Raw genomic sequence first — 12,021 nt, 5'->3', positions numbered from 1 at the left:
ATTTTTTATAAAGCCATGCTGATTGCTGCTCATAATACCATTCCCTAGGATGACATTTTGAATGTGATCCCTTAACAAGTCTTCAAATAATTTGCCCACCACAGATGTCAAAATTACTGGGCTATAATTGCCAGGCTGAGATTGTAATCCCTTTTTAAATATTGGAATGACATCAGCTTTTCTCCAATCCATAGGTACCATACCAGATCAAAGAAAATCTGAGAAAATCAGAAATAGGGGCTGGTCTAAAACTGAACTAAGTTCTCTTAGAATCCGGGGGTGTATGCCATCAGGCTCTGGAGCCTTGCTTACATAAATTTTAATTAAAGCTTTATGGATCATATCCTGAGTCAGCCACTGACTAGATTGAGCTGAGCCATCAGTGCAGCTATAAAGTGAGCCTGGGAACTCAGACTCCTCTATTGCATACACTGTATCTGTACACTGTTTTCTGTATCTGTTACAGCCATACTGTTTCCATTATTTAAAGTAGCAACACTCTTAACCCGCATCTTTTTACTATTAATATACTTAAAAGAAACTTTTTGGGGTTAGTTTTAGCCTCCACCGCTATGCACTCTTCATTTCCTTTTTTTGCCTCCTGGATTGCTGTTTTACAACATTTATTATAGTGTTTATATTCATTTAATGCAGTTTCTGTCCCAACAGACTTGTATTTTTCAAATGTCTTTCTCTTCTTTCCTATTAACTTCTTTAATCTATATTAAGCCACATAGGGGGATTCTTAGTGCTTCTACATTTAATCCTTATGGGAATAAATTGAGAACAGTAATGATTTAATATAATTTTAAATGACAACCATTTCTGTGTTTTTAGCTAAAAACATAATGCCCCAATCAATGCTTTGAAGGGCAGCTCTCAAGGCACTAAAATTAGCTTTTTTGAAATTCATGGTTTCTGTTGTCCCAGTGTATATTTTTTTTTGCATCAGACATTAAGGGGCACATTTACTAATGGTCGAATATCGAGGGTTAATTAACCCTCGATATTCGACTATCGAAGTTAAATCCTTCGACTTCGAATATCGAATTCGAAGGATTTACCGATATTTGTTCGATCGAACGATCGAAGGAATAATCGTTTGATCGAACGATTAAATCCTTCGTATCGAACAAAATTCCTTCGATCCGAAATTTGCTAAAAAGCCTATGGGGACCTTCCCCATAGGCTAACATTGATGCTCGGTAGGTTTTAGTTGGCGAATGAGGGGGTCGAAGTTTTTTGTTAAGAGACAGTACTTTGACTATCGAATGGTTGAATAGTCAAACGATTTTTAGTTCGAATCGTTCGATTCGAAATCGAAGTTGTAGTCGAAGTTGCCAAAAAAACGTTTGAAATTCGAAGTATTTTTTCTTCTATTCATTCACTCAAGCTAAGTAAATGTGCCCCTAAATGATATAACATTATGGTTACTATTACCCAGGGGTTCAATTACTTGCACATTTGCTATAAGTTCTGGGTCATTTGAGATCACTAGATCCAGAATAGCATTTTTTCTGGTTGGGTCCTCAACAACCTGTGCCATAAAAATTTTATCCTACAAGTTTATAAACTTGTTCCCATTAACTGACCTGGCAGTACTGTTGCTCCAGTCAATACCTGGGTAATTAAAATCCCCCATTATCATTATTTTCCCCAAACTAGCAGCCTTTTCTATTTGCATCAGGAGCTTAGCCTCCTCCTCCTCACTTACATTAGGGGGTCTATAGCATATGCCTACAATTAATTTAATTTTTTTTTTTACTGGTACAAAAATTTTTTTTTTCCTGTATTTTCGACAAACACAGTATTTAATTCTTATCAACTCTATTCATTCCAGTTGCCTATTAATTCTTCTAAGTTGTTCTGCATTTACTGAAGTGCTCAGCTTCTCTTCACAATGTATAGGTTCTGTGTTCAATACTTGCCTATGCCCAAACAAATGTGCTAGGAAATACATTAATGAAAATTTTTCTATTGACGTCAGACATAACTTGTATAAATAAGCAAACTGCAATACATTGAGTTTCCACTGCGCAGAATGGGGGAGTTTGAGCGTTGCTTACAAACGTATTAGTACATTTTCGTATAAAACAAATGAATCTGATTAATTAACAGATAAATATTTTAACTGAAGCATGCTCACTTTTTAGGTGCCTGAATATTTTTTAGCATTAGTGACCTAGCAATACAAAACTATTTCTCAAAAAAAATGTATTGGAAATGTTGAATGATTTGATGCCAATTGTTGGGGGTTTTATATGTTTCTATTGTTTATTTACATTTATACATAGTTTTTAACAGCTAATTCGGGAATAAAAAGGTTTACAAATTCCAAATACTATATTTTTTCCCTAGATTAATAGATTCATATGGAACTATTTTGAAAGACTTATGGGAACTCAATACCCAACTGTTGGTTGTAGCAGTCAATAGCCATTGTGAGCCAAAGAGGAAGTATATTTTTTTGGCTCTTAAATGGGTTTTTTATTCCAAATACCTAAGCAAATGAAATCATCAGCATCTGAGTACAATGTTCCTTTTTAGAGTGGAAGGGATTTTATATCATCCTTGAATTTTTTTTTCTACCCATATTTTGTGTTGATTTAATAAGTTCACATCAATTTTTAAACTGGAAACCAATGTCTGTGGTCATTTCAATATTAAAACTAGTTGAGCAGAATTTTCTGTTGCCTTCATATTATGAGGAAACTGCCTGAGCATTACTGCGAAGCAAAAATAACTCTTCAATACAACGGACTGAGCCAACATGGGTGATGTGTAATCACAGTGTAATACCATTGCTAACAGGGGACTTTTAAAATTCCTTCAGACTAGTTGCACATTAGAGCATTGGTTACATACTCTCTGCCCTTCCAATTCATAATGTAAATGGCTACACACTACCATTATATGGTACTCTAGCCAAAACAATAATTGTGTTGATCATCACTAGTTCTTAAGCATACTTTTAAAATTTATTTAAACCAGGCAACTAAAACATATGTCTCTGCAGCTCAATGGCAAACTTTTTCATGTGAACTTTGACCTAACTATTAGTGATGGGCAAATAAATTCGCCAGTCGCAAATTCGTGACGAATTTCCGTGTTTCGCTGCAAGTGAATAAATTCGCAAAACTGCGGCGAAAATTCAACGGGGTCAAAAAAAATTGGCTGTGCTTTGGAATAGTCGCTCGCATAAATAATGTTGCGCTTCAAAATTATTCGGCGACCATTGACTTTAATGAGGGTGTCAAAATTGACGCGGGTGCCAAAACTTGTGTTTCACAAATTTTTCGCCATTTCCCAAAAAAGTTTTACAGCAAAACGGGACAAATTAGCCCATCACTGCTAACTACAATCAATATGGCACCTTTCCGACCTCAAAAAAAATCCCAAAAAATTTAGTTTTTGGGTGGAAAATCCAAAAAATTTGTACAATTTGTACAATTAGAATTTTCATACGATTTTCAAAATGTTTTTGTTTTTTTATTGATAAATAAGCAGAAATAACCCATGCAGATTTGGTCTGATTATATTTCACAAAATAATTCAGATTTTGAAGTAAAACCCTAAATTCTAGGCACTAAATCCCTGAGACAAGAGAATCCAACGGCAAGAATAACAACCCTCCTTGTATTTCATACACTCTAAAGGGGCACAGTCAAATGATTCTATCTGTAAATTAAAGGGGACCCATCACCCTGAGAAATAATTCCAAATTAATTTCTATTGTGTTAAACAAAATAAATTTTACTTACACTATATATTTTATTTAAATATTTGTTGCTTTCAGTCTTGAGATTCACAATCACAGCAAGCAGGGAGCAGCCACTTTGTGGACAATGTTATTAAGGCAAACTTTGTGTCACCCCAAAATCTTGTTTATGGGCCAGAATGGGGGGCCTGATGCCCATGCACTGGCTACACCATTGTAGTGAGGAGGAAGGAGGAATGTCACTGATATGCTGAATGCAAATTGAAAGTAATTGCCTGCCCTGACTCTGTGCCTCAAGCATAGGGACGTGACAGGCAATATATGATTGACAGATTTTTAAATACGTTTTTTTCAGGCATGGATGCTTTAATAAAAAAATGTTGGTTTCATGTTTAATTTGAAAAGGACTTTTATTATACAACTTCTGAGGACAATAATCTAAACACATTCACATAGTTAACGAGGATCACAGTACCACTGTAACTGCATTACATTCTCACATTTCTAGGAGTTTCACCTACCACTGGAATAAGTGGAACAAATGTGATTGGATGTTGGTGACTGCATTACTTATTAAGGGTTTAAAATGCCTGGGAACTCCCTACCCCTCAGTTGAACTGAAAAAAAACCTCATATGAGGGGTGAAACATTCTCAACAATTGTAGAATGTTCAGTTGGACTTTTCCCCACTACATGTAGATATACTTGTAGAACATTTTAACCTTATCCCTTCAATAGCACAAGAGCTCAGTTACATGGGAAGGATTTTATTATGACATCATATTCTTTTTTAAGTAATCACACCCAATTTGCTTTAATAGAATCTTGAGAACTGTTTAAAAATCTGAATTTGTCAGTCTGATGAAACTTGGTGAATGGTCTTATTCATGGCTAGGTTGCCACAGTCTTACAATATAAGGTGCACCATTTGCCAGATCTATTTATCCCTTTAATCAATGGCGCAAATGGATCAACTTAAAGGGATACTGTCATAGAAAAATGTTTTTTTCTCAAAATGCATCAGTTAATGGTGGTGCTCCATCAGAATTCTGCACTGAAATCCATTTCTCAAAAGAGCAAACAGATTTTTTTTACATTTAAAGGGATCCTGTCATCGGAAAACATGTTTTTTCAAAACACATCAGTTAATAGTGCTGCTCCAGCAGAATTCTGCACTGAAATCCATTTCTCAAAAGAGAAAACCGATTTTTTTATATTCAATTTTGAAATCTGACATGGGGCTAGACATTTTGTCAATTTCCCAGCTGCCCCTGGTCATGTGACTTGTGCCTGCACTTTAGGAGAGAAATGCTTTCTGGCAGGCTGCTGTTTTTCCTTCTCAATGTAACTGAATGTGTCTCAGTGGGACATGGGTTTTTACTATTGAGTGTTGTTCTTAGATCTACCAGGCAGCTGTTATCTTGTGTTAGGGAGCTGTTATCTGGTTACCTGCCCATTGTTCTTTTGTTTGGCTGCTGGGTGGGAAAGGGAGGGAGGTGATATTGCTCTTGCAGTACAGCAGTAAAGAGTGATTGAAGTTTATCAGAGCACAAGTCACATGACTTGGGGCTGCTGGGAAATTGACAAAATGTCTAGCCCCATGTCAGATTTTAAAATTGAATATAAAAAAATCTGTTTGCTCTTTTGAAAAATGGATTTCAGTGCAGAATTCTGCTGGAGTAGCACTATTAACTGATGCGTTTTGAAAAAAACATGTTTTCCGATGACAGGATCCCTTTAAATGTAAAAAAATTTTTTTTTCCCATGACAGTATCCCTTTAATGTTGAAATCTAACATGGGGCTATACATATTGCCAGTTTCACAGGTGCCCCCAGTCATGTGACTTGTGCTCTGATAAACTTCAGTCACTCTTTACTGCTGTACTCTTTTAGTGCTGGCTCTTTCTGAAAGCACATGACCAGGCAAAATGACCTGAGATGCACCTACACACCAAAATTACAACTTAAAGAATACATTTGCTGGTTGAGGAATGAGATTTTATATTGTAGAGTGAATTATTTGCAGTGTTAACAGTGTAATTTACAAATAAAAACTAAATCATAAAAATCATGACAGAATCCCTTTAAATATATTCAGTTCATTTTCAAGAAAAGTTTGGTTGGCTCAGGAATCCTTATTTATCTAAACATTTGTAGTAATTCCAATTGCTTCTTTTAGGAGGTCAACTATTGCCCTCTGGTTTTCAAATATCACTTTTCTTGCCAAAACCTTTAAATGAATTATGTGCTAGGAGTAGAAGATATTGATTATTCAAATCCAACTAGTCAGTATAATGTCCCTTTAGTAACTTAGTACTTCTATGCTGACAACCTACTTCTTAACCAAGATCATTCTACTCTGGTTTATTCTATGATTTATATCTTAAGAGTATTTAATGTTCAAAAATGTTGACTTATAATTAGATCCATATCGTCATTTTAGAAAATATAGAATATTCTATCAAATAGCGTAGGCAAGAGAAAAGGGCAAGTAGTCAAATTCAGTAATCATCCCAAGGGAATATTCTGATTTATTTTTTATTGGCCAAGGAGAGTTTCTACAAGTAGAGGTTTATATTGTGGAACCTATAAAAATACACAGTCCGAGTTCCTGCTTAAGATATAATTCTACTGACTTTATATTGTAAACTCACTTACTGTGCAAAATCATGCCACATCTACATTCTATAAAAAGAAAATGTAATTCCCACTCAGAGACAATAAAATGAAAAATGAATATTACATCATGCACAACTCCTTGGCAGCAATTATTCCAAGAGCAACAAGCCAGATTTCCCACATTATTTTTTTTTCCCCTTTTTAGTTTACAAAGTCGCATTACAAGTTTAATTTTAATTATTTCAGCTAAAACTATGTTAAATGCAAGTGGCTTACTCACACTCCATCAACTTAGGCTCAAAAATGGGAATTGGGCAAAAATGTTTAAGTCCATAAATCTAGCAGGTAAGTGTTCACCTGCCCTGGGGTAGCATGTACCATTATATCCAGTGCAAAAATTCATTTTTTGCAGATGAGAGCAGACACGGGTGCACTATTATTAGGTTTATAAAAGTGTTACGTCAGATAGTTTAGATGGATTCCAAAAAACACAGAATACTTTTGACTGGATAACAGACTGAATCAGAACCCTAAAATTAGAGTGCAATTAACAAAACAGCATCATCTGTGAAATACATTATTGGTTTCATCCAACCAAAGAATTAGGGGCAGATTTATCAAAGGTCGAATTTTGAGGGTTAAAAAACCCTCGAATTCGACCCTCAAAGTAAAATCCTTCGAATTCGAATATCAAATTCAAAGGATTTTAGCGCAAAAGGTTCGATTGAACAATCGAATAAAAATCATTTGATTTTCGATTCGCCCATCACTACTAATGATTCGAACGATTTTAAGCGATCGATCGAATGATTTTTATTCGATCATAAAAAGTGGCCAAAACCTATCTACAATGTCCCCATAGGCTAACATTCAATTCGGTAGCTTTTATCTGGCGAAGTATTTAGTCGAAGGATTTTTTAAAGAGACAGTACCTCGATTATTGAATGGTCGAACAATTTTTACTTAGAACCATTCGATTCGATCGCATTTGACCAATTCGATGGTCGAAGTATCCAAAAAATTACTTCGAAATTCGAATATTTTTGGATTCGAACTATTCACTCGAGCTTAGTAAATCTGCCCCTTAATGTCATTGAGCTGTATTCAGTTCAACTGAAACAAAGGATTTGGCCAAATCGGAATTTGGCTAATATTGCTGAGATCCGGGCAAATCCTGTTTTTGGCTTGCTGCTAGTTCTAAAGGCAACATCATGCTACAATTAGAAGATCAAAATGAATAAAAACTAATTGAGACACAAAATGGTTGTATAAATGATTTTTGATTTATTTGATGCCATGCTTAACTATGGAATGCACAGTGATTGCAAATGAATAACTAATATGTTTAAGTGAGGGTGTGCTGACTTTTTTGGGATGTATTAATTCATTTTTGATCAAGCACCTTATGTGTGGACCCCTATATATATATATATACCATAGTCAAATCAGCCTGCACTAATGTATATATGAGACTGTAGGATGACTGGGTCCAGTCCAATGTGATAGTAATAGATCTAACAAGCCTAAAAGGTCTGCAATCGCAGGTCTTACGTAAAAACAATTAGGTCATTTTAATAGTGGAAACTAATGTTTCGGCTTCAACAGGAGCCTTTCTCACAATAAACAAACACAAACAACTCGTGTCTTATTAACATGTGGAAGTGGGAAGGTGCTAGTTGTGACATTATATTACATCACCAATGTGAGACAAGGTGAGCAAGAAACATTTACATATAATATTTATATAATAAAAATTAGACCCTCTGAAAAAACCCCTGCAAAAAGGTGCTAAGAGTATCTACCTGTTTTGCAATCAACAATAAAACAATAAAAGGCACATATAAAGAAACATTTAGGAGTTAGCTGTAGATTGTTCATGGGACTATCTTATTTTCCCACATACTAGCAGCTCTGTGAACCATGGTTGTCATCCCCTGCTACAAACACTAATTAATGTGCCTTTATACCTTTGTGATGTGCCTTTTAAGTGCTGTAATTGACTGACAGTAGTATCCAGGATCCTCCTTTGGGTTCCACTATATTATGGCCATTGTGACATGCCCTACAGTAAAAGTGATGTAAAACTTAAGACTAAAATAAATAAGTAGAGATATGTGTTTGCTTATTGGTCAAGCAGATTCGATTTAAACCTGAAACGTATGCTTTAGAATTTACACTGCATCATACCAGAAGGAATGCAGCTACTGCTTTGATAATGGCTCCTGACATTATTGATACCATGGCTAGTAAACGTGGCGCTTGGGGTTGTTCTATATTCTTGTTTTTTGATCTCCGTGACTGTTTTCTGTATCACGCTGTACCATTCGGTGTTTCTGGTGTACAGGGTCGGACTGTGAAAAAATCCAGTTGGCTCCAGCCCTCATGGGCCCACCCAGCCAGACCAGACCCGCTCCCCCCCGATCTGCCAAAAGAGAACAATGGTGTTTACGCATGCACAGGGGTACCCCCCATAAGTTTGGAACCCAGTAGGCCCTCAAAGCTCCAGTACAACCCTGGTGTAGGGCTCACAATGCAGCTTTATGCTTTGTTTAGCTATAGTGATTAGCGAATTTATTTGGAACCCATGGATTCGCGGAGGAATTCCATGTGTGAATTATTTATCACTGCGGGGAAAATGCACTGTACAAAAAACGTTGCCCTAAGAAAAAACACCCATTGACTTTAATACATTACAACAAAAAAGTCGCCATAAGAAAACATGCCCATTGACTTTAACGCATTAGGACAAAAAAGTTGCATAAGAAAAAATGCCAATTGACTTTAATGCATTAGGACAAAAAAAAAAACGCTTGAAGAAAAACTGCCTATTGACTTTAATGCATTAGGACAAAAAAGTTGCAATAAGATAAAATGCCCATTGACTTTAACGAATTTTGACAAAAAAGTCACCCTAAGAAAAAACGTGCATTAGGACAAAAAAAAACACTTGAAGAAAAAACGGCCATAGACTTTAATGCATTAGGACAAAAAAGTCGCTTGAAGAAAAAACACCCATTGACTTTAATGCATAAGGACAAAAAAAATTCTTGAAGAAAAAATGCCCATTGACTTTAATGCATTAGGACAAAAAATGTCACCCTAAGAAAAAACGTGCGGAAGCGTGAGCCAAGACTGGGACCTTGGGGTTTGTTCTGGGTTTTAGGATACAATACGTGACAGTTTCACTGATATCGCCTGATTAACTATACACAAAATATACTACCATTTGTTTGAACTAAAACAGCAATGAGCACATTTTTTTGCCAGGCATAGATTCGTGGCGAAATTCTGCACTCCGACATCTGTGTATTTTTTAGAGAACCTCCAGAAAAAATCCACCGAAAAAATGTTACCACAACAAAATTGTTTCCCAGACAAAAAAGTCGCCATAACAGAAAATGCCCAATTGACTTTAATGAATTTGGAGTGCAAAAAAATGTTGACACCTACTGACTTCAATGTGTTTTGCATTTTTTTCACAGTATCAGAAATTTTTTCACAGTTTCACAAATTTTTCAGTGAAGCAAAATGGGACAGATTCGCTCATTACTACTGGTATGAGATCCATTATCCAGAAAGTTCCAAATTATGGGAAGCCCATCTCCCATAGATTCCATATATTGAAATAATCAGGATTTAAAAAAACAATTTCCTTTTTCTCTGTAATAATAAAACATTACCTTGCACTTGATCCAAACCAAGATATAATTAATGGCAGAACCAGCCTTTTGAGTGTATTTAATGTTTAAATTATTTTCTAGAAGACTTAAAGGGATACTGTTGGGAATTCTTTTTTTTTCCAAAATGCATCAGTTAATAGTGCTGCTCCAGTAGAATTCTGCACTGAAATCTGTTTCTCAAAAGAGCAAACAGATTTTTTTATATTTAATTTTGAAATCTGACATGGGCTAGACATATTGTCAGTTTCCCAGCTGCCCCCAGTCATGTGACTTGTGCTCTGATAAACTTCAATCACTCTTTACTGCTGTACTGCAAATTGGAGTGATATCAACCCATCCTCCCTTCCCCCCCAACAGCCCACCAGCAGAACAATAGGAATGTAACCAGATAGAAGCTCCCTAACACAAGATAACAGCTGCCTGGTAGATCTAAGAACAGCACTCAATAGTAAATTCCAGGTCCCACAGCGACACATTCAGTTACATTGAGTAGGAGAAACAACAGCCTGCCAGAAAGCAGTTCCATCCTAAAGTGCTGGCTCTTGCTGAAAGCACATGATCAGGCAAAATGACCTGAGATGCACCTACACACCAATATTACAACTAAACAATACACTTGCTGGTTCAGGAATGAAATTATATATTGTAGAGTGAATTATTTGCAGTGTAAACAGTGTCATTCAGAAATACAAACTACATCATAAAAATCATGACAGAATCCCTTTAAGGTATGCAGACTCCAATAACAGAAAAATCCATTATCTGGAAATCCCAGATCCCGAGCATTCTGTCCCATAACTGTACTTTTAAAAGTAAAATAAACCAGAGCAATCTATTACAGGTACAAGTGGCATAAAAAAAATATATAAGACAAGGGATTATGTGTCATCGTTGACGTTCATTTTGTTAGTTGCTGAAGTAAATTATAACAATATTGTTTTATTAATGGGGAGCTGTTGTTTTTTTTTTATGTCACCTGACTCTTTACATTGCAACTGTACCTCATCTTACTCCCCTTCCATCTTCACAAAATGATTCCACCTAAGCCCCTTTTCTTTTCAGTTTAACCTTTCTTGGTGGCTTGAATAGAAGTAGGAGGAAACCCCTGACCTTCTCCCTTGCAAATCTTCCAATTTTTTCCGAGTGGCATCACCTGGTAGGAAAAATTGAGTAAGGGGATCAGTCTGTTTAATGTGCCTTCGGAGGGACCTATAGAAGCCAAAAATTGGGCAAACTGCTTAACTATGTAGGGTGATGGAAAGGAGTCAACCTACAAAAAGTTAAAAGAAGAAACAAAAATAATGTACACTGAATCAGAGAATAGAATCAAACATGCCTAAGATATAAGAGATCGCATTTGTGCATATATGACACACATTGATTTCAATAAAAAATGGTGTAGCTGTGTGTGTAGTGGCTCCAGATATACATTTCAGTAGAAGACATAAAAAAGTAAAATTTTTGCCGGGACAATAATTCTGAGAGCCAAATACATAAAGAAGGAAATAATAGCAGATTCGTGTTTTCTTCCCAGAAGTAGTCACATGTAGAATCTCATCTTGTGCTTTCAAGCGTATTTCATTTCTATCGGTGTCCACTTCATGCTTCAATAACCATCCTGGCTCCAAAGCGGTTAGCTGAGGACATCATAACAATAAAAAAAAAACTAAAAGTAAATACTTTAAGAAGCTTGTTCCTTCCATTAATATTGTGCCATTATTGTTAAAGTCCACGACTAAGCCTTGCAATCTAATGGCAGGAACATTTTTGGAGAGGTAGGTGAACTGTCTGACTGCTTATTTTGGCTACGACTGCTATTAGTGGCAAAGTGTTTACTTAAAAAAACCCTGAAGCCAAGCAGCTAGACAGAAAAGAGTTAAGATAAATCATGATCTTTCAAGGCAGACAAGTTTAGGCTGCTACTAGTCCACTTCTGTGCTTGGCATAAGAACTGCTTTTAAAATTGTAGAAGGTCACCCATTTTTTTTTCCAGTTTTCCCCCCC

Source organism: Xenopus laevis, chromosome 5S, assembly GCF_017654675.1.
Source record: "Xenopus laevis strain J_2021 chromosome 5S, Xenopus_laevis_v10.1, whole genome shotgun sequence".
Classification (NCBI taxonomy): domain Eukaryota; kingdom Metazoa; phylum Chordata; class Amphibia; order Anura; family Pipidae; genus Xenopus; species Xenopus laevis.
The sequence above is the reverse complement of the archived record's forward strand: the minus strand, read 5'-3'. Positions refer to the sequence as shown.